Raw genomic sequence first — 26,252 nt, forward strand, 5'->3', positions numbered from 1 at the left:
CAGGGACAGGACCCAGGGAACGGCTGGAGCTGGGACAGGGCAGGGTCAAGTTGGATCTCAGGAAAAGGTTCTTCCCCCAGAGGGTGGTTGGCACTGACCAGGCTCCCCAGGGCAGTGGGCACAGCCCCAAGACTGCCAGAGCTCCAGAAGGGTTTGGACAACGCTCTCAGGGACAGGGTGGGATTTGGGGTGTCCTGGGCAAGGCCAGGAGTTGGACTTTGATGATCCCTGTGGGTCCCTCCCAGTTCAGGATATTCCATACCTCTGTGATTCTGTGAACCGTGGGAGTCATTTGAGCCTGAAATTCAGGGATTTAGAGCTGTCTGGGTAAGCCCTTGGATATGTTCCACTGCCCGTTCCCTCCTGGTTTGCTGACTCTGTTTTCACTTACCTTAGTTCGGAGTTATTGACTTGCACATTTCTGCACCTTTTCTTGTCCTGACCTCGCTCCTCACCCACTTCTCTGGCCCAGCTCCCTGGGTGCACTGGCTGGAGCCTCACGTTGGACTTAAGAACAATTAATCTGTGTTAGACGAGGAGTTTCTGGCTGAAGTTTTGGCACTGATATAAAAATCAGCTTTTCTTCATACCTTAAAACCTTTATTTCCTGCTTTTTTTTATTACTCACTTAACCAACAGAAGGCAAAGCTGTGCTGGATGGTGCTGTGCTGCCTCATCCCTCGTGCCCTCTATTAAGATAATGGGAATTCTGTGTTCCTCAACAAGCACTGGTGCTTTTATTGACAGGTAATTGTTGGGGATATTGTTCACCCTCCAGCCCTGCACAAAGTGTTGCAATCACCTGAGCACAGCCTGGATGAAAAGGTGCTGGTTCCTCGTCAGGCTGAGCTCAGCACCTCCTCCAGGCATGGCCCAAAGTGGCACCTTCCCAGGAAATGATTTTAAAGACTGGTTAAACAGTTTTTAATATGAGTTAACAATAAGTTAAACACGTGGCAAATACAGTCTGCACTTAATGCTTCAGATTTCCTCCCAAGGCAATGAATTTTTTTCTGGGAGCCCAAAAGGTCATTTGAGTAACAGTAAAAGTGAAGTTTTTCATACATAAGGAAATTGAATTTTCAGAAGGAACTCATCAATGTCCAAAAGGCTGCTTTTCCTTCCACAGGGCCCGTTCTCATCCAGATGTTCCCTTCCCTTCTATCACTTATTCCTGATGTGGAAGTAATTCAATAGAGGATGCATCTTGGAAAACCCAGTGTTTTGAATGGCTTCGGTTCGTTGTTTCAGGGCAGGGAATTTATTTTCACTTTCCCAGCAGAGTAGCCCCATCCTTTCACACGGTTCCAGTTCCATGGGGTCCTCCTGCAGCTCTCTGCACAATTCCTCTAACCCCAGGGAGAGCAGTGGGACCTGCAGCCCCCACAGCCGTGTCCTCCTTGTCTCCTGACGGGCACTGGGGTTTGAGGGAACTGTCTGAGCCTTGTTTCTCACACACACTGATGATGGTGTTGGTGTGAGGCTGCTCTGGTTCCTCAGGAGGCTCCTGGGCCTGTCCTGTGTCTGTACAGCCCAGAGGAGAGCCGGGGGTCTGGAACTTCCCAGGGGACAGTGTTCTCTGTCTTTAATTTTCATGAGCAGCTGAACACTTGTCTGTCATTGCAGCAGTGCTGTCTCCACTCCAGGCTTTCCCTGTTTTAAATTACACACACAACAGTCCCCTCCCCTTCCAAGATCCATGAGGAGCTTTGCAATGATCACAAATAAGGTTCCAAAGCAGAGCTCACACCTCCAAACCCCAAAGCAATCAGAGATGGTTGGAAGCTGCAGAGCAGCTCCCCAAGCTCTCCAAACTCCTCAGGACCACAGAATGGAAACCTTCCTTCATGGGACAGGAGATTTGAGATGTCCCTGCTGAGCCATTGGGTGCAGAGCCCTGAGTGCCACAACCAGTCATTCCCTGAACACCTCCAGGGATGGAGACTCCACCACCTCCCTGGGCAGCCCCTGCCAATGCTGGAGAAAAATCCTGCAAGGCACAAATCTGGTGGACCTAAAACCTACCTGCAAACAAAGAGGAGGACAAATACAGTGAGAGTTAAAATTTTAAAATCTTGAGCCAGTGTCTTCGTTTCTAGGCAGTTTTCACAACATTGAAACACTGGGAATGAGAATAATGTTGAGATGGAAATTAAAAAATCTTTCATTCCTACAGGATGCAAATGAGTATTTTTGTGCAGTAAAGAGCAGTGGAAGTTGTTTCTCTCTCAGGCTGTGAGGTATCAACAGCTCAGGAGTAGCTGCTGCAGGACCTCTTGGACTAAGGGGAAGGTTTGCACTCAGGGAGAAAGGCAATGAATTTTCCTCTCCATGTTACCTCCCATGAGCTGATCGATGTACAATCTCCAAAAATGTTTTCCTGTCATCAGTATCAGTCAGAACTAAGTGCTCTCCCACACACTCCTGCTCAAGGGGTCTTGAAAAAGGTCCCAGGAAAAGACGAGATTTATGACTATTTGGGCTGCACATTGCCCTTTTTGATTGCCTCTTTGTTTTCATCTTCTCTCCTTCTGTACCCTCTGACTTCATCCCCTTATTCCTCCATAGTCTTTGCATTCAGCTGCTTTCCTGGTTCATCTTCATCCCTGAAAGTGCTGTGGAGGGAGTGTGACATTTGCTGTGTCCACTCCATCCCCATGCCCACTCCTCCTTCCTGCCCCAAACCTGTTTGCAGCTCCAGGACAGAGACCTGTCTGCTGGTTTGTGTCTTCCCAGTGCCTGGCATTTTGGGGACCAGGCCTTTAAAGCTTTGGAAGGGTCTAAACAATGTAGGCTGGATAATAATAAAACAATGGAGCTCTGGGTGACCTGTCACGCACGTCGCTGCCTTTTCTCTCTGAGCAGACATCCTGCCATTAAGCTGCTTAGTGTCCCAGTGTGTGCATAATCCATCCCCTGAACTGTGCCACGGGATCCTAAAGTGCCTTTTTGGACTGAAATATCAACTGGGAAGAGGGAGCAAGTGGGACTGACGGGTAGAAGGAGTGCCATCAAAAATAAAAATAAAAGAGAAATAAATAAATAAAAATATAAAAAATAATTAAAATATAAAAAATTAATTAAAATATTAAAAAGTAATAAATATAAATTTAAAAAATAAAAAAAAATAAAAGAGACTTGCTACTAGGCATGTGAGAATCTTGCTGTGTCCCAACAGCAGCAACTCCTGAGGGATGGGAGATGGAAATAAGTCTGTGAGCACAGTTTGCAACAGGCAGGTGGAATTTTTGGAGAAGTATTCTTGCTGAAGACTTGTTTGTGGGTTAAGCAGAGAAAGAGATATTACAGTTTGAGTGTTGTTACAGGTTTCTTAGTGTGGGTGACACTTTTTGTGAACCCAGCAAGGTTTTCTCTTCACCCAGGGTTTGGATGTGGACGTTTATTTTCAGAATTGCCTGAGTGTGCTGGATTTATTCAGAAAGGTACCAGCACAGCACATGCAAATCACCCACCAGTAACTGTGTAAGCCAATGACCAATTACCTCAATAACTGGTGATTTGCATAATGCATTCCCAATTATGCATGCAGATATAATAATTGCATGCACAAATGGGGTGAGAGATTGCAGGTGCAAAGTGGGGATATGATCACGTGTGCTGGGCCCACAGAGAGCACCTGGGTGGGGGCAGCAGTGCACCAGCACCAGGGGATGCTGCACACCCAGTTTGGTCCTGGGAAGATCCTTCTGCCTGGGTCACTCCCTGGAATTGCACGTTTTTTCCGGGAGAAGTGAAGCAGCTCTCCAGCAGCAGGGTTGTCGTGGTTCCCCGTCCTGGCAGCGGCAGTAGGGAGGCAGATGGGAACAGCTGGATGGGTTTATGTGGGGAATTCTGCAAGAAGGAGCTAAGATGACACCCAGCAGTGCTTTTAAAGCAGGTCATTCCTTTCACATGCTGTTCCATCTCACTTCTCTTATGTTTTATTAATTGGGAAGCTTTTTCTTTTGGTTGATGTTTCTTTCCCCAGATGATCTGTCATGTGAATGTTTCATGAGGAGGGACTCTAATCTCATTTCATCACTTTGCAAGGAACCCCCCAAAGCTTCTTAGAAAGCCAAAGCTCCTTAAAGACAATTGAGGAGCTTCATTGCAAGCACATCTTTTGTATTTACTCCAAGAGTAAGACTGAGAACACACGGGGCATGAAGCTCCTGTCCGCTCGATTCCTGTCATGTGCTAATGGATGAACAGCCGTGGAAACATTCCCTTGCATCTCCTGATACAAGAAGTGATGCCCTGGGTCCAGCCAGTCAAAAACCTGCTGTTCTCAACCATCCTGCAGCACAGGTTGTGCACAGACAGGGCTGAGTGTGCAGCTCTCAGAGAGCTGGGCTTAACTTGGGTCTTAAGAGCTGAATTTGCAATTCCTTATGAGCAGGATGTGAAGGAGCTTCTCTGGGCAGAGTTATTCCTTTCCACCTAATTCAGCTGCTGCTTTCAGCATGTCCAGCTCAAAACTATCTCCTGCCCCCCTTTTCTCCCCCCTACTTCTCTACCATGAATATTTTGGCCGTGTCAAAGAATTCAATATTTCTTTTTCAGGGTATTTTTTTTTCCTGTGTCTTGCTTGTTGAAACCTTCTTGGTGTGAAATTAACTTCAGAGCTCCTGGACCTGGGGAGGAATTGAGTTGACATCTGTAGCTCTACAGGCCTGCTCTGTTAGAGAGGAATCCCCAGTGGAATGTTCCTTGCTCAGACGAAGATCTTTTTACTCAATAATTCTGTGTATTAGAATAGAGCATCTCAAGGATTGCAGTTTGAGGATTTTTTTCCTGATTCCATATGAAATAAATGAAATTACTGCACAGCATGTAAACGTACATATTTAAAATTTTGGCTGGATGTTTGCTGCATAGGGGCATGTTTAGCAAAAACAACAAACACACCAAACCCATCCTTTATTGCTTTCATTCTACCTCTGAGACAAAGGTTTGTGTCCAGGAAAGAGCAGCGTGAAGGTCAAAGGTTTGTGTTCAGGGAAAAGCAGCCTGAAGGTAAAGCAGGTAAAGCAGGTAAAGGAGGTAAAGGAGGTCACTTCACCCTCCCCACATGTGGGGAAGGATCTGAGGCTGCTGGAAATCCATTTTACTCCAGGGATCAGCGATCCACAACAAAAATCCTGTGCTCAAGGTCAATGGATACAGTGGGAATTTGGGGAACTCTACACTATATTAATGAATATATTGTGTGTGCATGTGCTGGGGGCTGGGCAGCATTGTTTTGTAGCAGTGTAGTGACAGTTCTGTTTTTAATGGAAATAATGTTCATTTTAAGCTTCTCCCGTGCGTGTAGGGATGGGTGGCAGTTCTGGATTTCCTGGGGTCACACCTGGCTGCCCCCTGTGCCAGGCAAAGCAGTGTCTGGGGTCCTGTGCTCCTGGAACGGGCACCTGGGCCAAGGGTGAGCACAGGGAGCTGTACCAGGAGTCACTTGGGGTTTTTCTCTGCAGTTGTGATTCAGGGGTGTTGGTTCAGTCCCTGGGTCTGTTACAGACACAGGCATGGCCTTGGCTGAGCTGCTGAACTGCTCCTCCTCTGTAAACGAGGGCTCACAGCCTTTGAACTTCCCTCCCCTACCTGTTGTGGTTGTAGACCCTCAATGCCCTCAGTGCCCTCAGTGCCCTCAGTGCCCTCAGTGCCCTCAGTGCCCTTAGTCCCTGTGCTCTTCCTCCCTGGGAGGAAGCAGAGACCGCTCTGAGAACTGGGTTCCTCGTGGCTTTAGCCTGAACTGTAGCTCTATTAATACAAAGATAAACATAATTTAAATTCAATTTTACCTTAAGTGGCAGCTGTGACAAAGCATGGCATGTTTGAAGTCTGGATACAATTATTTGGAATTGCTAAACACTGCACTCCAATCCTGACCTTTCGCTGGCACCGGAGCCAGAGGAGGGCCCTGACTTTAACTTCTGAACTGCAAATCACCCCATTGGAAAGAGCCTTCAGAAGCCATTATAGTCACAGGGAATGTTGGAAAGTGTGTAGAGGCTATAAGCAAAATATTTATTTTACACACTCATCTGCATTTAATCCATAAATCTGTCTACTACGAGAGTGTTTTACTGGTGTAGAGGAGACAAGTAAGCTGAGATCATAGCAGACATGTCCTATAAGGCTTTACTGGAAATCATTGCTTTTTAATCCCTTTATCCCTGTTATTTCCTACCACTGTGAAAATCCAGCGGCAGGGAAAGCTGGCACAGTGTAGGACAGATGCATAATGTGTAATGCTAAGCAGGCAAGAATCCTTCTGTTTGTGTAATGCTCCAAACACATTAGAAATGTCAGTGTTAGTGCCGTGTCCTACATAAATAAAAATAAATTATCAATACTCAGCCCCGTGTTCTACACATTTGGGATAACCTTGTGGGATGTGCTGCCTTGATATCAGTGACTAATCTTCTAAGCAGTGTAGTGGAAGATGTCCCTGCTCCTGGCAGGGAGGTTGGGATGAAGTGGTCTTTAAGGTCCTTTCCAACCATTCTCCCTGATAATTGGAGCTAGCCAGGAAAGTTGAGCTGGACTAGTTGATATGAAGAGCAGGTACCACCCAAGTGGGTTGTAAAAACTGAGTTGTGTGCTTCATGGCGAAAAACACGCGATCTCACACCTTTAATTTTTAATTTCCTTTGCATTATTTCTTCCCTGCATAAACACTGCAAACACGCTTAGGCAGTGGGATTGAGCTGGAATGTCCGGAGGGCATCTAGAAATATCCAGGTGCGTGATTGCTTCCCTGATCTTCCCATTAAAGCCTCCTCCAGGCTGTAGTACAAATTTAATCAGCTGAGCTGCCTCCTGGAGCCCTGGAATGTGGCTGGTCAGGGCGCAGTTGGAGGTGTCTGTACCAGGGTGACAGTGGCTGCAGTTGAAGTGCTCGAGGAGGGCTCGGGGCAGTGCTGGGGACAGCGGGACACCCTCACGTGCCAGGGGTTTGGGAAGGGGGCGGTTCATGGGAATTTCTTTTCCTTACATGTATTTTGCAAGGGAATGTTTGAGGATGCACGTGGCTGTGAGAGCAGAGCTGTGTGTGAGGGATTTACGTGAGCAGCAGCAGCAACAGTTCCCTCCCAAAGCGATTCAGGGTGGCATCAGGGGCACCCCCAATCCTTTGGATTAGAAAGTGTTCAATCAAAAAGATCAAAAATCGTGTTTCTCTCTTGTTGCCCAGAGGAGCTGTGGCTGCCCCATCCCTGCAAGTGTCCAAGGCCAGGTTGGAGCAACCTGGGCTAGTGGAAGGTGTCCCTGCCCATGACAGGGGGTGGCACTGGATGGGCTTTGAGGTCCCTTCAATTGTGGGATTTTATGATTCCATGATTCTCCTGCTCTCCAGGGAGGAGATTGGACTGATGGCTCTTCCGACATGCTGAGTGGAACACAATTCCTGTTGGAATCAGAAGTTTTATTGTCCTGGAAATAGAAGTGCAACGAGGCCTGATCTTTGCTCACCCTGGTGCCTCCTGGCCCAGCAGTGGGACAGCCTGTCCTTGCACACCCCCCCAGCATTCCCCATGTCCATCCTGTCCATGCAGGACCCTGGCATGGAGTGACCCCACCCCTGCTGCCCCCACCTCCTCCTGCAGAAGCCGAGGGGTTGGTTGCTGTTTCTGCAGTTCAGGGCTGCAGGTTGGAGCCAATTAATGTGAGCACAGCCTCCTCCCCGAGTCATTAACCACGAGGACAAAGCCTCCGAGTCCCCTCTTCTTCTCTCGTCCTGTTAACGCTCCCTGTGATTTCCTGGCAGCTCTGCCAGAGCTCCCAGGCTGGAGCCCAGCTCTTCCAAAGGGGCAGCTGTGGGGGCACAACCCCACCTGGATAAATTAGAATTTATCTGATCTGTTAATCTGGGGCAAGAGAACACATGGAGCATCGGGGCAGAGCCAGTTCAGGGTTTTGACAACAAAAATACGGGTTCTTTCAGCCAGAATAATTTAAAACAATGGCTCATTTCTGTGCTGTTCCTGACATTCAGGAGAAATTGTGGGAGAGTGACAGGTTCTCAGGCTGTTCTATCTGATTTAAAAACATGGGCCTTAGGAAATGACTTTGTACCTAAACAACGAGCAGTTTTCCAATTATTTTACTAAATAAATATGAGTATTCTGTAGAAACAGCTGCGACTCTCAGAAGGTATTTTTCCATACGGTAAATTCAATCAAAGGGAATGTGCTGCTTTTAGATAATGTTCCAGGGGTGAATGCAGAGAGCAGAGCTGAGGAGCTGGGATGCTGAATCCCAGAGCAGAGGAGCCCCTGAACCCCCACTGCTGCAACAGCCCTGGATCTCCCTCTGCCCCCTGCCAGCCATGACTCCTGGATTTCCTACAGCCCCTCCAGCTCCTGCACTGCTGGGAGTTTGATTCAAAGGGATACAGACAGTTTGCACTCCATGTTGCATTTCAGCATCCCACTGTGCTCATCACTGGCAGAGGTTGGGATATTGGATCACAGAATGGTTTGGGCTGGAAGGGACCTTAAAGTCCATCCAGCCCCACCCCCTGCCATGGGCAGGGACACCTTCCACTGGCCCAGGTTGCTCCAACCTGGCCTTGGACACTTCCAGGGATGGGGCAGCCACAGCTTCTCCAGACTGGTCTATGGAGAACAAACCCCTCTGGAGCTGAGCTGTATTTGTCCACCTTCAGATAAGAACTTTGTGGCAGGGCTGAGAGCTGAACCCAAAGGTTTTGAGTCCCCAATCCAGGACTGGTTGATCACTCAAGCCTGTTAATCTTCACAATACATTTAGAGGTTTGTAGGTCCAAGCTGGTTCTGTGGAAACCTGCTGGTGGTGCTCTTGGGGATGGATGAGCAGAGCTGCCTCCTGCTACACTGGCTGTGCCTTCCTCATGGGAACCTTCCAACCCCAGAGGAGAGGCTGCTGGGCAAGGCCACCTCTGTATTTATGTGCTGTGCTGTGGGGGAATGTCCATCATCCCAGGAGGACCACTGAGTACCAGGTACTTGGGTCAAATTCCAGCCGAGCCCTACACCCAAACTCTTTGATCTGGGAATCCACACAAGGACACCAGTGGCCTCCTGGACACTCCTGTGAGGAATGTCAGAGCACAGGCTGAGGGTAAATCCAGCAGAAGAGGAAAATATCAGTGAAAAATCTGAGTTTCCTGTGCATTTTTAAAGCATTTACTAGAACTTAAGAGAGCATTATCTCCCTCGCTAAGCAGTGATCAGATGCCTGCAAGAGCACCTTCTATAGATCCTGCTCCTATAAAATCTAATTGGTTTCATATCTTTTAAATTCTAAAGGCCTTTCTTTAGAGTTGTGGTTTGTTGGTTTTCTTTTTTAAAAATCAAGTAATAGATTTATTCTTGATGTCTTGAGCACATTATTGCAGTAACCTCATCCTTGGACCACAGCTTTGGCAGAACACACACATCCATAATGAGGGACTGCGTGTTCTGGGGAGGTTTTATTACAAAAGAAGTGAACAAGTATATTAGGAAGAAAGGGGGAAAACAGAGAAGACTATTTTTTTGGCCAAGCTTTGTATTACAGATCTCATTTCTCTGGTTGCAGCTGCCTTGAGGCTCCCATTCCAGCGAGCTGCTCTGTTCTGCTGAGCTGGAGATGCTTCCCAAATTTGCTCTTTGGTGAAACAGGCACTTGTGCAGGTTCCCCATAAAAATGACTGATTTGGGTTTTACCAAGAGCTCTGGAACTGCTCCAGTACAAGAAAGAATTACATTTATATAGAGGTTTATCAAGATGGGAATAGTGGAACAAACATTTGAAATGTCTGGTGTAATCCTCTGTCTTTCCCCAAACAAGCTTCCCTGGGCAGGATTTGCAGCCATTCTGGAATGAAAGCTTCCTGAAAGGAATCTATTTCCCTGTGGGACTGCCCAGCTTTCAGCCCTGCTTCTGGGGGAAGGTAAGAGAGCTCTGTTTTCATTTACTATTTATGAGATGTGCATTCAGATTGCCTAGTGACCACAGGACTCGGTGCTTTTAAGAATCTGCAAATGAGATGAAGCTCATTATTTTTTAATGTGAAAGGGATTATTGCAATGTGAGTGCAGGGATATGTAACCTCAGAGCTGGGGCTTGCTGGGGGATGGATTTGGAGGCTTTTGCTTTAGGAAGCCAATAAAGAGCACACAGGATTTCCCAGTCATTCTGCTCAGCATCTAAAAGCAGTGTTAATTAGAAATAACACTAAAGGGGATTTTTTGTTTAATTGCAGACCACCACTTGTAGGAAATTGCCCTCCTTGTGTGTGCATTTCACTGTACAGTGCTGAGAGAAATGTAGGGGCACGTTACCAAAATAAACCTTTTTCTTAATAAGCAAAAATTCCTGGTTGTCCCCTCCTGCCCCCATGCACCAGAGCCAGGCTCGGGGTCCCAAGGGAAAGCAAAGGCTGAAAGCACAAATCCAACTTGCTCCCGTGATTTCTGGATGCCAGGGAGGCTCTGGTCACACACAAGGTTTGTGCACAACTGGAATATTTTTCTGGCCTGTGTGTCTGAGCCAGAGCTGTCAACAAGTGGCAAAGGCACCTGCAGGAGAAGGCTCTGAGCTATCAACGTGTGTCAGTGACAGCTGGAGCTGTTACAGAAAACAGTGAATTGAGGGGAAGCAGCAGAGCTTTGCTGTGTGGGGGAAGGATGGAGGGGCATCGAGCAATTGAGCAGCTGCCAGGACTTCACAGAGCCCTGGGAATGACATCCCTGCTCCCAGCAGCAGCCTGGGATCTGCAGGGAGGAGGCACAGGACACGGAGATGCCCCTGCACCCCACGGCCGCTGCCTCCTCTCCAGGGCAGTAAGGCAGCATTTATCCAAATGTCCTCAGGGAACTGGTGACCAGCTGCCAGGGAACAGGCACTTACAATCCTGAGGTGCTTTTTAAGACCCCAGACTAATTTCCTTGCCTGTGTTCCTGCTCTCCTGAGCTCATGCTCCACAAATGCAGTAATTGCAGGCATTTGTTTCGAGCCGCACGAGCCTGAGCTCCGGAGCAAGTTTTATTTACTGCAATTATATCTGGCAGGTAATTTCTAGTAAAGCCAGGGAAATGATAAACCTCTCACTAAATCCATGAACAGAAAAATAGGGTAAATTGATCAAATAAAAGCTGTTTCCTACCTAATGAAAAAATTATTACGTGCATAACATCCTGGAACAGAAATAGCTCTGATGAAACCATGAAGACAAGCAGGAACCTGCTAGAGGCATCTGTGCAGGGTTTTTAAATTTGGGTCCACTCCTAGCAAAGAGACTTAGAATCTGCTTTTGTCCTAACAATGAATTATTATTATTTTACCCTTTGATGGTGGTGGAGCTGCTCCAGCTCTGCCTTGTGTCACAGATGAGTGATTTAGGTCCCTTAAAGAATCCCTGACAAAGGTATTGGCAAAAGGGGATTTAATTTGAGTTTGTAAAGTGTGATTTAACAAAGTTTGATGGCAAGTTTTAGTCTATCGTTTACTGCATGAATGAAACCTGCAAAGGGAAATGGAATTAGAATTGATTTAGGATGATTTACACAGAGACTGAAGAGCCAGAAGGGTCAGGGAAACCCTCCTGTTGAGTCTCAAGGTGCAGGGTAGAATTTCTTTCTCATTTGTGTTTGGATAAGGGGAAAAGACAGCCTGGGACATGAGAGCATCCATTTGGACAGGTTAAAGAAAGCTTAAAGCAGAACTGGACCCTTTTGATTTCCACAGCAATATCTCTGCATTCCTCCCTCATGGAGTGTGTTAAAAGCATTCCCAGGGCAGTGGTTGCAGGAGCTGCCCCAGGGTTAGGGAGACCACAGACAGTAATATACAGCATTCCCATTTTCCAACGTAAAGCATCCTTGTGTGTGACTCCATGTCACTTCATGCCTCATTATCCATCACCCTCTGTAGGCTGAGGGAAGCTCTGTCCAAGCTCTTCCCAAGGGTTGGGAAGCAAGGCAGAAATGGGAGATGAGGAAGGGCTGCTTATCACTCATGGAAAGGCTCTTCTCTGGCTCCTCCCTGGTGCTCCCCAGACTCCACACTCTGTGAGCCCAGACAGAGAACAGTGTCACTCAGAGGCCCATATATTCCTCCTCCTTTGGAGTGATGGGAACCAGGAATGACAGGCTGAGAGCTGGGAATTACCCATCATGTGGCACCTCCATCCTCCTCCCAGTGCCCCGCTGGCCAGTCTGGGCACGACGTGATTCCAGCTGGTCTCTGCTTGCATTGAGATGGGAAACCAGGAGATATGTCACTTTGGGAAGGGCTCTGCCCATTCTCTGGGACTGTTGGGTTTGCCCTGCCCAGCTGGCATCAGCCCTGGCAGGTCCCTGGTGGGAAGGTAGTACTAAGCCTGGCTTTGCCAGGCTGGCCTTGTGCAGGTTTGAGGATTCTTTGTCCTTCTTATCATCTCCTGGGCATGGGGCCCTCCCTGAGCTTGAGTGGTGGTTGATCCCTGTGAGGTTCCCAATCAAAGAGGAGCAGTGAGGTCTGGGATAACACCCTGGGCAGCCCGGCTGTGCACATCAGGATATCCCTCTATCCCAGCTGTGCACATCAGGATATCCCTCTATCCCAGCTGTGCACATCAGGATAACCCTCTATCCCAGCTCATCCCTGCCTGGCTCAGCCTCCTCCGGCTGCACAGGGGCTGCTCCTGCTGGGATGGAGGGGTGGGACAGGGGAGCAGGGAAGGGGTGGCCGATGTGCTGAGGGAGACAAGGGGGCACGGGGAGGGAGGGCTGGTCCCTCCCCTGCACACGATGTGCTCCTGTGGGGTGAGCAGGGACAGCCCGAGGGAGCTCTGCTCTCTGAGCACTGTCCAGCTTCACACTGAACCAGCCTAAGCCTCGCCCTAACCCTTCCCTGTGTCCCATCCCAGAGGACACTGCTCCTGGTCTCCCTGGAAAGGTAAAGCGGATGTCAGTGTGTGATTTCAAGGAGAGCACCCCTGACACAGCACTGCTGGGCTGTCCACATGGAAGAGCTCCTTCCTTGGGCACTAAAATGAATTTGTGTTACAGTTGTGCCAGGTTGGGTATCAGGAAAAATATCTCCACTGGAAGAGTGGTTGAGCTTTGGCACAGGCTGCCCAGGGTGGTGGTGGAGTCACCATCCCTGGAGGTGTTCCAACAACACTTGGGGACGTGGTTTAGTGGGCATAGGGGTACTCAGGTGAAGGTTGGACTTGAGGATCTCAAAGGTCTTTTCCAACCTTGATGATGCTGGGATTCTATGGAATCAGCAGGCATGATTGGCTGGAAGAAAAATACCTGCAGTATCTTGTTAGAAATGCTGCTCTCTGGCCCTGCAGGAAGGTTTGGAAGGCATTGTGTGTTTGTTTAACTCACATATAATACTTCATAGTCCTGACATTCCTTGGGAAGGACATCTTAGGCACCTTACCTATTCCCCTGTTATATTCCTGCTGTTATATGTATCTCTTCCATCTCTTCCAGGCTCCAGCCTTTTGAATGCTTGACCAAATTCATGATGAAATAAATTCTGTGTATATTGCTAAAGTTTATTGTGCTGTGAAACATTGCACAGAAATCCTTTGTCTGTCCTGAAACTTCAAACAAATCTTTGCTCCTTTTAAAATAACCTTTGAAATGTTTTTCATCACAATGAGTGAAACAGCAAGAATAATAGATGTTGTAGGATTTGTAGCCACGATAGTTTCCTGCTTCTCCAAATGCTTTTGGAAATGCTGATTGATTTGTAACAAAGCTTGAAATGTCACCAGGAGGAATGAATGAAAAATGCACTGCTCTAATGTATGTTGAAGTTGAAATTGGCTCAAAGTTTTAACCTTTAGAGTTGCCTTTTTTTTTTTTTCCCTTTTTTTACCTTTTCACAGCAGTCAAATAGTCGGGAAGATAACTGGGAACAAAATGCATATAGAGAAAATGAATAAATTATGCCCTTATTTTTGGCACATTTACAAGAGAGACATTTTAAAACTCCACTTCAATGACAAACGAAAGGATTGCTCTACTTAGAGTAAAGCCTGTTCACTTTGGAACAGAGGGATGTGTGGTCTGAGGGATCCATGGCCTGGCTGAATTCTGCAGGTGGTTTTCTTGAGAGGTGGAAACCCCCCTGACTGTGCCCACGAGCACCCTCTGAGCCTGTGGAGATGGCTCTGCTGGGACTGGTCCAGGCAGGATGGGCAGGATGGGACCATTTGTGTCCTGGTCAGTGGTGGAAATGTGGCTGGGCGGGCGAGAGCCACGTCCTGGCAGTGTTTCCTCCCCAGCTGGTTCTGTTGGTCCAACTGGCAGCCAGTTGATCAGGAGCTGGGGGGGTGTTTGGGCAGGAATAATAACAAGGCTTTGCCTGCTCTAGAATTTGCAGTAATGGGAACTGTAAACATGGTTTGAAACCCAGCCAGTGTCTGATCCAGCAGGATGACCCTTCAGGGACTCTGAGGCTGCTGCAGGGCCACCAGCTCCTCTGTGCTTTGTCCCTGGGCCCTTTTCTCACTGCTCGTGTTCCAGTTCTCACAGAGCTCAATGCGTTGCCCTCCTCAGCTTAGAAATGGCTGGTGCTTTCTAGGACTTGCTGCTTTTTTTTTTCCTGATGCATTTACTCACTGGAGTATAAAACATAATAACAAAAGCCTGGGGACCTGTCTCTGAAATCAGTCTGTGGTTGCTGCTGGTGGGGGAAGATGTGCAGCAGCTGGAGCTGCAGTGCTGGGACACGGCACTGCTTGGGCCTCACTCTCCCCTTCTTCTTCCTCAGTAGCTGCTGCTCTCTGGGCAGTTTTAAACCCAAATAGGTGCCAAGCAGTGAGGGGGACCGAGTGCATTTTGTTGTCACTGAGAACCAGCTCTGCTCACCCTCCCAGAGGTGTCTCCTCCTCCCTCCTCAGCAGAGCCTGTGAGGTTCCATCGCTCGGCACGTCCTCGGTGCTGCAGCAGGACTGGGTAAAACTGCTGCCAAACGTGGTGTTACAGCTTTTGCCCAGGATTTTGGGGCTGGAAACCAGGGCCTGTTTCTTCGTGCAGCTCCCACTGTCCCAAGAGCTGTTCCCTGTGCCGTGATGACGGTGTGATGGTGAGGAGAGGTGGGAAGCAAGAGGTGCTGAGCACAACCACGTCCTCACGTGCTCGTGGTGGCTCACAGGGAACACCAGGAAGGAAGAATGCAGGTTCTCAGGTTCCAGTTTGTGCTGGTGCTGAAACTTGCTGCCCCATCAGAGATGGAGCAACCAAAGCCCATCCCCGGGGTGTCTGTGAACGCTGATGTTGAGGGAAGGTCAGGAGGGAGCTGCACTGCAAATGAATGAAATGAATCCCGCAGCAGTAATTACAGGGCTCTCTCACCTTGTTCCTAGACATTTTTTTTTAGCAGAAAAAGGCTCAAAATGAATCCACCTATCTCATTTCAGCCTCATGATGTGTTTGTTCAACATAAAAAATCGATGTTGAACTAGAATTTTGTGGGGAAGGAGAAGGTCCGTGGGGATTACATTCCTGTTCAGTGCAATTTCATGTTTTAGTGCTGCATAGACTGCCTGGTTAATAAGGTCTCCTTGAACAGGAGCTGTGTATTGCAGTTATTGCTGTGCTGGTGTGTAAAAATCAATCCTTGTAATTTTTATTGGTGGCCACGTGCTGTCTTTGGTTCATTATAATTGGGGCTGTCGTTGACTGACAGCAGCCAGTAATCAAAAGCAGGTTTGTAGTTCTGATCCCATCAAACCCCAAGGACAGGGAGTGTCCTTGTGCTTCACGCTCTTCCCTGGCACTTGGGCCATTCCTCAGAGTGCCAGTTTGCTGGGATGAGGAAAGCTGGCACTGGGGGGAAGCAGCTGGGATGGCAATGGAAGGGCTGCACCTTTGGCCAAGACACCACCAATGCAACCAAAATTCATCCCTTTAGTTGAATGAATCCTTTCTCCATGGGGTCCAACGTGAGCACATTGAAGCACCTGGCAGTACTTCATTCCCTGAATTTCTACTGGGATAAAGGGCAATTAATAGTTTGTACTTGTCTGGGAAAGGGTGAGAAGGAGAGGAAAGATTGCATCCTTTGGAAGCAGCACATCCGTTCCCTGGATCGCTGTCTGGGCTGTTTATCTGATCTGGGGAATGAACAGGAGATGAGTGCAGGGAAATCTGAGTGTGATAATCTCCTTGGAAATCAGAGTGAGGCAGAAGCAGCCGTCTGGAAGTCTGGAAGGGGATCAGTCCTGGCCTTCCTGGATGTATTGGCTGAGAGATTTCCAGCTCAGCCAGGGGAACTCCTCCGAGAGGCACCAGCTTGGCTGCAGGGGCTCCATCCTTCATGGTTTCACATCCCTCTGAGTCAACTCAGCTATGACACTTGATTATCTATTTAGCTCTCAGCATCTGATTAAAAAGGTTTGGTTACTGAATTTGAACTCAGATTACTTTGGTTAAGGCACCAAATGGCATTTACATGAATTAGCTTTAAATGTCAAAATCTGTGCATGACATAGAACCTCCAACATGCCTGTAATGAGAAATGCCTGCTACAGATCAGACCTGTAGGAACTCGGTTTAGCCTGTGGTGCTCATGAAAAACAAATCTGCCTTTACCTGCACACGTTACATTTCTCTTCCCTTGGCTGACAATCCCCTGCGTGTTGGCATCTGACTGCTCGGAAAATTTTGGAATTAACGTTGAAATTATTCATTTGGGTGGCAGAAGCATCTGTTCCAATGTTACATCCTTGTCTGGTACTCCTTCATTCCACATGGGATGATGCACTAGAAAGGCACTCGAGATGCAGGTTATAAAAATACCACAAAAGCATTTGTTGAAGAGTCATCTGTGACTTCCATGCATTTCATTCTGGAGAGATCCCGTGTGGATGGGTGATGTTCACTGGGCTTCCTTCCAGGGCCACAGGGATTCATTTGGGAGTTTCTGCAAGGGGTGGCTCCCATGTGGGGCACACTTGTTCTGGGGGGTGGCTGTGGGGGACGATGTGCTCAGCACAGCTCCAGGCTCAGGCAGCAGTTCCATGGAACCTTCAGTTAAGATTAAATCTCTTCAAAGACAAAAGGCTTGCACTGAGTATTATGTGAGCTGTAAATCACTGGGCTCTCCTCGGGGCTGAGGTGAGGTTTTGGGTCAGGGTTCAGACTAACATCCTCAGGAACCCATTTTACTCTTGATCCTCTAAATGCCTGCTGGGATAAAAGGCTTATCAACAGTTATCAAATGATAGCCATGGCTCCCTGGGCTGTTTTTAAGCCCAGTTTTGGTGCAGATATTACATGAATTTTCAGAGGAACAAAGTGCTCAAGAACTTGATTCATGGGTAGAGTTTGGCCCATGTTTTATAGGTCTTCAAGGAACCACCAGAAAACCATTTTTCCCAGCTCTTTGTTTTGAAGTTTAACCCTCTGGTACAGGAACTGTTGGCAGAAACTCAACGCAGAAGAAAATATGAGCCATTTGTCAAGGAAAGGAGCAGCACATATTTTAGCCCTACAGCCCTGCAGGCTTTCAGATATTACCCAATAAAACCCAATAAAACCAGCTCGTCCACTCTTTCTTCTTGAAGCCCCAAACCCAATTTTAAGTCTGTTTTCTCCTTAGAGTTCACCCCCTACCTTCTCTGCTTCTGGAGGCTGGGTGGTAACAAAGGCTGGAAGGAATTTCAGGGTGTTCTCATCTTTCCCAACCTCCAGGTCTCCTCGAGGATGCAAAATGCACAGCTGAGAGCCACTGATCTGCACAGCCTGAGGTTTTCTTGGCTTGAAATTCTGATCTGGGCCAAATTCCAAGCATTTACTCATTTAGATGAGTAAATCTAAGAGAAATTAAAGATGAAGATGTATTATCAGAGCCTTAACTTCCGTGTAATATTGGTGCATGCCTATGATTTTGTCATTACATCAGTTCTTGAGATGTAGAAATTGCTTTCAGTAATTTAATTCTCACTCTGTTTTATTGCATTTTTGTGTTGCTTCCTTGACCCCGGGTCTCTTTGCTGAGTTATAAGTTGTTGTTACAACAATTTTTCCTTGAATATCTATGTCTTCAGGAATATCAAATATGGCATATCCATTCCCTTTCACTGGGAACCAACCATGAAAACCCATGACAGGGACAGTGCCTGGGGTGAGGCACAGCCAGGGTGGCTGGGGAGGGTCATGCTTTGAAAGCATCTTTTCAAGTAAATGGGATTTTTTACCCAGCAAGCTCTAAATTCCATTCATTTGGTTTATCCCGAGTTTGGTTTGATTCAAAGCAAAATACTCTTGGGGGCTTGGGGGGCTTGTTGATTTAATGATCTGGAGAGTTGGTTTGTGTGTCAGGAGGTGGTGGAGTCCCCATTCCTGGGGGTGTTCAAAGCACGTGTGGATGTGGCACTTGGGGACAGGGGTCAGTGCTGGGCGTGGCTGTGCTGGGGCAACACCTGGACTCGATGGAATTGCTTCCAACCTCAGTAATTCCATGAGTCTCTCATAAAGGGCCTGGCTCATGTGCTGCCCTAAAACAGCCTCTCCTGTCACCACTGTCAAAGGCAGGACAATGTGCTGGGAGGGCCACTGGAATGATCCAGCAGAACGTTTCTTTTGTCCTTATTTTAGGATGTAAAACTTGCATTCTAATAAAGTTCCAGTGACTCCTCAGGCAGTCCAGTGGCTCCCTCCATGACAGCCTGTCCCAGCTTCCCAAGGACCAGGACATTTGCTCAAGGTTGCTTTGCAGGCTCCTTTCATCAGGCACAACGTGGCACTGGGCTTAATTAAAATATACACTCCACTGGCAGGGCTGGAACAGAGCTGAGTTCATCTCCTGAGTTCTGCTCCAGAGGAAAGCATCGTGGGCAATCATGGATTTTATATCACTGTCCTTTATGGGGTGGTTAATAACCATGATTATTGGAGAGCTGCAAAATATCTCTCATATTCTGTCCTTTAAACAAAAGGCTTGAAAGATTACCAGCCCATTAACCTCCCCCCTCCCTTTTAGGGAATAAATAAAGCCTCGCAGCTCTTGCTGTGCAGCTCCGAATGGGCTATTTGATGCTTCAGAGTTTTCCAAGAAATGATTCTGTGACGGGTCATTAAACACTTCCCCATCATGAGCGAGAGCATCTCTGATGTGGATGTTATCCAGGCTCACCTTGCCATCCCCACGGACACACTGCCACACCTGCACACATCCCGTGCCCGTGGTGATGGGGTGGAATGCCCTGTGCACGTGCCAGGGTGTCCTTTTAGCATGGAATTAAGTGCCAGCAGTCTGCTGGAAGCCTGGCCCAGCTCGTGCTCTCCAGCCAGGCAGTGTCCATGTTCCTGAGGAACCAGCCCCACCTCCTGCCCCAACGTCCCCTCAGGCTGAGAGGCACTGAGGGTGTCCCTGTGCTGGACAGGTGAGGTGCCCCGTGGTCAGTGACACTGCACATGTCTGTGTTTGTCCCCAGACACCCCCTGGGCAATGTCCCAGCTGGCACTGGCACTGCCCCAGTCCGTAGCAAAAGGGATTATGGATTTAGTTCTGAGACCTGTCTGAGCCTCTGCGAGGCAGCTCTGCAGGGGGAGTGTCCACCAGCCCAGCCAGGGGCATCCCCTGCTGCCCTGGCACTGCCTCTCCTGGGATGCACCTGGGAACAGCCCAGGAGCAGCAAGGACGTGGCAGTGCCTGCCTGGGAATGCAGGGCCATCCCTGAGGGAGTCAGACGTGCAGGACTCTCAGGCAGTTTCAATGGCCCTGTGTCTTGTGAAAATTAACTTATTTCTGACTGTTTCCAGGTGACTTTTAGATTCTAATAAGCCCACATGTGTTTAAATGCAATTTAAACCTGGTCCTGCTGGCACCTGCTTTGCTGCTGCCTTGGAGGTTCCTCAGGTGCTCCAAGTACAGTCCAGGGGCTTTTTTAGCCTAAAACCTCGAAGGATCTGAGGGCTGGGCTGATTCTTTATTTCTCCCACCTAGTTGGCATTAAGCAAACCCCCACTCCCCCACTGCCTGGAAGAGCAGAGCCCAGCTGGGGGACGTTATAACCCCTGAAAGTTCTTCAGCAGCAGCTTCAGCTGGGCCTGGAGGGGCTTGGCTTAAATAACTGCTGAGAGACACCTCGAACCCCTTAGTCCTTGTCCTGGTGTGCTCTGTGCTGGACCTTCAGGAGCTGCTGCTGCAGTTCAGGTAAGGCTTGGAGCAGCTGAAGGTCACTGTGATTCCACTGTGTGATCCTGCTGATAATAAGCAAACCGAGTTTGTCTTTTTGCTGGCGGTGAAGGGGATGCCTGGAAAGACATTAAAAATAGCTGCAGGGAATCTGCTGTGCTCCTTGCAGCTTCTCAATTGTTGTGCTATTAATAACGTGCTCCAGACATCCCCAGAGCTCCCACCCCTCCCTCCAGAGGATGTCAAGGAGCCACAGATAGCCCAGTGTTATCAAATTTGTGCTGCCGTGCAGAACCTTGTAGGGACCTGTGCATTGCTAGGCTGGAAGATAAGTACATTATTACCAAGGGTTTCATGCAAATGAAGGGTTATTCTGCTGTAACATTGTCAGATCATTACAATTTTCTGCTTTAATAACTCCTTGAAGGGGTTTTAAGATCCCAGGTTGAATTTGAGGGGGAAGCTCTGTGTTGCAGGTGCCTGTCCCTTGGTCTGGGTGTCCCCCCTGGGCAGCACAGTGCCCTGGGGAGCAGTGGGGTCGTGTCCTGCCAGGCTGGGCTGTGCCCACCCATGGGATCTCCCTGTGCAGCACCTTCCATGCTCTGTGTGTACACAATCACTTGGGTTAAGTGGAGAAAGTGATATTCTATTCATTTAAATGTTGTAACATCTGACACAGCTCTGATATTAATGATCCACTTGGGGCCAATCCTTCTCCTTGAAGGGCTTTTTGGTTACAAATTCATCACACAGGCATCAGGCAAAGAGCTATCACTCACTTTTTTTTTTGGGGGGGGGGGGAAGGACAGATATTGATATTCTCCCAAGATGTGAAAATAGATCTCCTTCTCAGCAGTGCTGAGTGTGCAGGAGGAATTCCCTGGGACTGAGAGGCCCCTGTGGCTCAGGGAGCACTCCGGGAGTGCTCAGGTGTTGCAGCTTCAGCCTAAAAACCTGTTGTTTTTTGTTGAGTTTTGTGCTCTTCCTTCCAGTTTGGTTTAGGTAGAGGGAGCTCACTTTGATTGTGATTGGAGACAAGGACAGATAACTTTTATTATTTTGAGTTGCTGAGAGGAAGGAGCAGAAATAAAATGCAGCCCCAGCCTGTTCTGTAACCCGGTGGAGGTTTCTGTGCTCAGACTGGTGGGTTTGGTTACAGTTTTGCAAACCTGCTTGTTGGGGGTGGTTACCTCCAGAAATAGTACAGAAAAGCAGTGTTGCTTTTAAGGAATGGGATTTCCCTGTGGCAGCTGCTCTGGGATTGGTGCCTCAGGCTGAGGGAGCAGGGAGGGGGATGTTCTGTTCTTGCCTTCAGAAGTTGTTGCAATGTGTCAAAAAGTGCTATTTTTCGCCACACATGGAGCGGTGCTGCCTTTGGAACGTGACCTATATAAAGATATGGCCCAAGTTATTATTGTTGCATGCTGGAGGTTTAGTGTTTCTAGGCTTAGTCAGGACAAAAAAATCCCATTTTTTAATAGACAATGAGCGGAGTGCAGAATCCAGCCCAGCAGCCTTCCTGCCTCTTTGAGGGTGCAGATCAGCTCCTCTGGGTAATGCCCTGCAAGTGCATGTCTGTGCCATGCCAAGTCTAAGAGCTGGGATGAGTTTTCTCACAGCAAAAATAATGATAATTTTCAAAAGACTGAGGAAAAGAAAAATAGTAGCTGTTAAAATGCTGGCATTGCTGTTCGTTTGTCGCCTCTGAGCTGTCTCCACAACCCATCTCTCCTATTTTTCCATCCTGGATAGAGCTGCAGGACCCAGTTTATAAACCACAAGTCCATAGTGAGTGTCTTGGGTGATCGTATCATGCCCAGGCAGCTGAAAGCTGCTGATGGTTCAAAACCATCTCCCTGGAGTCCAGATCTGAGGCCTTCAACAGCACAAGGACGTGGAGCTGCTGGAGGAGTCCAGAGGAGGCCATGGAGATGCTCCCAGGGCTGGAGCCAGGCTGGGAGAGCTGGGGGGGGGTTCACCTGGAGAAGAGAAAGCTCCAGGGAGACCTGAGAGCCCCTTCCAGGTCTTAAAGGGGCTCCAGGAGAGCTGGAGAGGGACTGGGGACAAGGGATGGAGGGACAGAGGGCAGGGATAGATTGGATATTGGGAAGGAATCCTTCCCTGTGAGGGTGGGGAGGCCCTGGCACAGCTTGCCCAGAGAAGCTGTGGCTACCCCATCCCTGGAAGTGTCCAAGGCTGGCTTGGAGCAGCCTGGTGAAGGTGTCCCTGCAGGTTTATTCCAGCACATGGTCATGTGGAAGCAGCTTTGTGACCGCGAGTCTGTCCCACTGCAGGCTCAGGGTGTCCCTTTGGGCATCAGGTACCATTAATTTGCAGTTTGCAGCTTTGAAATGCAATATATTTATTAGCACAGGGCTCTTCTCCTGGCAGCGTAATGGTGCTGATTCAGCTCTTTAGTCTGGAGGAAACTGTCTTCTCTGTCCAGAGCAGCTCTGCTCATCGGGATATGGGGAAGTTGTTGAGGGACAAAGGCTGTTTCTGCTCAGGAATGGATTCCCAGAGAGCTTTGCCAGCCCTGCCAAACCCCTGGGAGCTGCTCTGAAAACATGAAGGGTATTTCCTCACACTCATTTCTGTGTTCAAAGGGAGGGGAAATCATTAGAAACCCCAAAGAGAGTATGTTTCCTTGCCACCCATGGAATTACTCATTAATCTTAGTTTATTGTGTAAATTATGAGCACCAGAGGTGACTGAGGAACCTGCAGTGAACCTCCCTCATGAGGATTTGAGCCTCCCTTAAATCTCTTGAATTGTTTTCTCCAAACTTGTGATGTATTTAGAGCCCCTTGAGCAAATAACAGATTTACATTAATTCCCTATAATTTTCTTTGTAAGCACACGGTTGTTGATTCTGTTTCATTACAAAAACTCGCTTATTAGATATATAATTAAATGGTACTAATGAACCTCCATTCTGCTCGTGGTTCTGGGTGGATCTGATTTCACTTGCACTGAGAAATCCTACCCTTCCTTTCCCACTCCTGATTCTCCTGTGATATTTCTATTTAACAACAGGAATAGAGTTCACACCAGATTTGTTACCATCCCTCTGCCTTAACACCTTCACTTCCAATGTGGTTCCTGTGACAACTTTGGAAGCACTTTGGAATTTGTCCTGGCACGGCACATTCCTACAGAGCCCTGACATTCTTTCAGCTCTTCTGTTCTCTCTACATAATTAAAGAAGTTGAAATGTGCAGAGATGGACACTGAATCAACCCAGAGAGATAAAGATGTCTACTTGTATTTATTTCTCCTGCGAGATATATTCTTTATAAATCCTTCATGGCACATTAAATATTGACTCTTCCTTTTCTCAGCGAACAAAATAATTGTGCATCACCCAGTTCCTCCTTCGAAAGCACAGGATGGATTGCTGGGGCACTTTACTCAATATTTAATTAAATCCAGTTAAAAAGACCAGAGAAAAACTCCCAGTGATGTATGAGGGACAAGGAACTTCAATGTGCAGCTGGTTTAGCAGCAGCAAAGCAGTTTGCTCAAGGATGCTCTGTGGATTTGGATAATACAGGCTGGTAGGGAAGGTGGTCAGGGAATGTGTCAATATTTGGGAACTGTGACTGAAGAATCTTAATTTTCTTAAAAAAATCCTTCCTCTATTCTGTGAAATTGTGTTGTTTAAGTGCCCAAGCCTGGATGTGACCTTGCTCTGGTGGCAAGTGCTCGTTATCCCTGCGCAGCCCTGGGTCCGGGGGGCTGGCACTTGGCACGCGAGGGATGAGTCATTCCTGCCTCTGGGAATTCCCTTGGATGGCTGGGAGGCACCAGCCTCTCTCAGCAGGATATTTGCTGAACATGGAGTCATTCAGAAGGAAGGAAAAGGTGATTTGTCTTGTGTTTGAAGGGAAATCTGAAAGCATAACTCACGCTGGAGCTGGGAGTCACCTTAAGTTTTCCTTTAGTTTTTTTGGAGTGCAGGTTGAAGAAGGGCTGGTCTGGAGGGAATACAGAATTCCAATGAACCTTTAGCAAGTGCACTGTATTGAGGGGAAAATTAAATAATGGTATGTGCACTCCTGCCAGGAAGTTTGGCACTTGCCATCCTCTCCTTTGGTGTGTGGGCTTGTGCTGGGATCCATGGGGACACTGTTCCCACATGTGCCTTCTTCCCAGGGCCTTCCTTGGAGAGGAGAAGCCAAGAGCCCCATACATGGAGGAGAAATGTTCCTGTTTGCAGCAGGATCTGACTCTGGAGATCACTGTCTCCACCAGAGCTTTGTCCTCAGAAGCAGAGCTTGTATTCCAGAGGGACAGATGGGATGGTCATTTAGGGTCTGCCCATGGCAGGGGGTGGAATGAGATGGTCTTCAAGGTCCCTTCCAACCCAAACCACCCCCTGGGTCTGTAAGGGAACACCAACCAAGACAATTCCCACACAGAGCAGAAGGCAGCACCAAGGTGGAACACTCGGTGTCTCCCAAAGGATGGTCCCACTGACACTCTGGGAATGCAGGGAGAGGCTGTGGAGAGGGAAAAAGCAGCTGTAAAAGGCTTGGAATAAATGCCTTCCATTGCAGGCTGAGCTTCCCCTCAAATAAATAAGGTCAGTCTTTTTGTGGTGGATTGAACACAAGACTGAAAAAGAAGTGAAATGTCAGTTTTATCAGATCACAACATATTTCTGGGAGTGTTTAAACAGTGATATATATAATGAGGTATAATATTGAATGAAAGTGGGTGGTTTTGCTTTCTCATTCTTCTTTTCAAGTGAAAGTAATGAATTAAAATAGAATTAATAAAAAAAGGAAGAAATATTCCTGGTGTTGAGTCCTTTGAAAATCATGTTGGGACTTAACAAACACTGGATTAACTTAAGTCTCGATATTTTAGAATTTAATTAAATTTTGTTTCAGGAAACTGTGGGATCAGCCTCTGGGGTATTCCCAGGTGTAGTGCTTTGAAACTTCTTTCTTCCATTGCAAAAAGCTTTAAATGGGTGTTTTTCATAGAATTCTTGAAAGGTTTGGGCTGGGAGGGACCTTAAAACCCATCCAGTGCCACCCCGTGCCATGGCAGGGACACCTTCCACTAGCCCAGGTTGCTCCAAGCCCCGTCCAACCTGGCCTTGGACACTCCCAGGGATGCTCAGTTTTAGGACAACTCTGTGCCTGAATAAACCCTGTTCCTGGCCCTGTGATACCATCATGGTTCCATCTCTGTTTATGGAGAACAGGCAGTGCCATTCTTAATAAATAATCAGCCTTCCCTAATGTGCTAAATCATTAAATGAATTGACCCAACTTTCTGCAGAGAGTGTTTGCAAACACATTCCTGTGATCCTGGCATGTGCTGGAATCTGTGGGGAGGAGCTCAAGGAAACACTGCCAGCCTGGGGGTTTATTATTTATGTCAGTTTTTGAAGGTTTTCATCTTCCTGGGGCCTGTAAGCAGATGGGCTTCTAACATTTCATTTCCCTGGGTCTTAATTAAAGCTGGAAACATTGAAGTTATGGAATTAAGTGACCATTACTTAATATTTCTCCTGTTAAGATTTTTTTTTTAATGATTTTTTCACTCTCTCCAAGGCTGTGCTGAGTTGTTTAAATTCCCAGTGTCTTGATCATGTTTTCTACATCTTTTTCCTGCTTTCTGCTGCTTTGGAACCACTCAAATCCCATGAGCTGCTTCCAGTGCTTCCAGGGCAGGCCTGCTGCCCTTTGATACCAGCTCTCCAAATAAGACCTGATGTCAATACTCATGGAGATCTGCATTTCAGGCACGAGGAATTCAGCTGAAATATTTAGAAGTGAAGAAATTGAAATTAAAAATAAAAAACCAAACCTCTTCCCTGTGCTTAGCCTGGCTGTTTAGCTTTGGATGCCCAGTACAGCCCTGGGTGTTGTTTTTCAGGTGGAGTATTGGAGGCTGAGGATGAATATTCAGCAGTTTGTGGATGTGCACACAGTTCTCAGCTGTGGGAATGGGGAGAATGGGAATTCTTTAGTCTGTGCAAGCAGAGGGGCTGGGACCAGTGTGAGCATCCCCTTGAGATGTGGGTGCTGATATTCCCATCCCTTGTTGTTTCCAGTTCTGTAAAAACACAGGCCCTGCAGGGACAGGGGAAGGGCCTGGAATGGGAATCACTTGATGTGCTAAGAATG

General features: G+C 47.8%; 1 long non-coding RNA gene across 1 annotated transcript in view; it reads left to right on the forward strand.

The window, feature by feature from the left end:
* The window catches only part of LOC108503278, a 93,388-nt gene that overhangs the window by 33,493 nt on the left and 33,643 nt on the right, over positions 1-26,252 (forward strand). The window contains exon 3 of the long non-coding RNA XR_001876787.1: positions 9,811-9,913. This is a non-coding gene — a long non-coding RNA (uncharacterized LOC108503278). The remainder of the gene's footprint in view (positions 1-9,810; positions 9,914-26,252) is intronic.

The sequence above is a fragment of the Lepidothrix coronata genome, unplaced genomic scaffold (genome assembly GCF_001604755.1).
Source record: "Lepidothrix coronata isolate B3197 unplaced genomic scaffold, Lepidothrix_coronata-1.0 Scaffold134, whole genome shotgun sequence".
Lineage (NCBI taxonomy): Eukaryota > Metazoa > Chordata > Aves > Passeriformes > Pipridae > Lepidothrix > Lepidothrix coronata.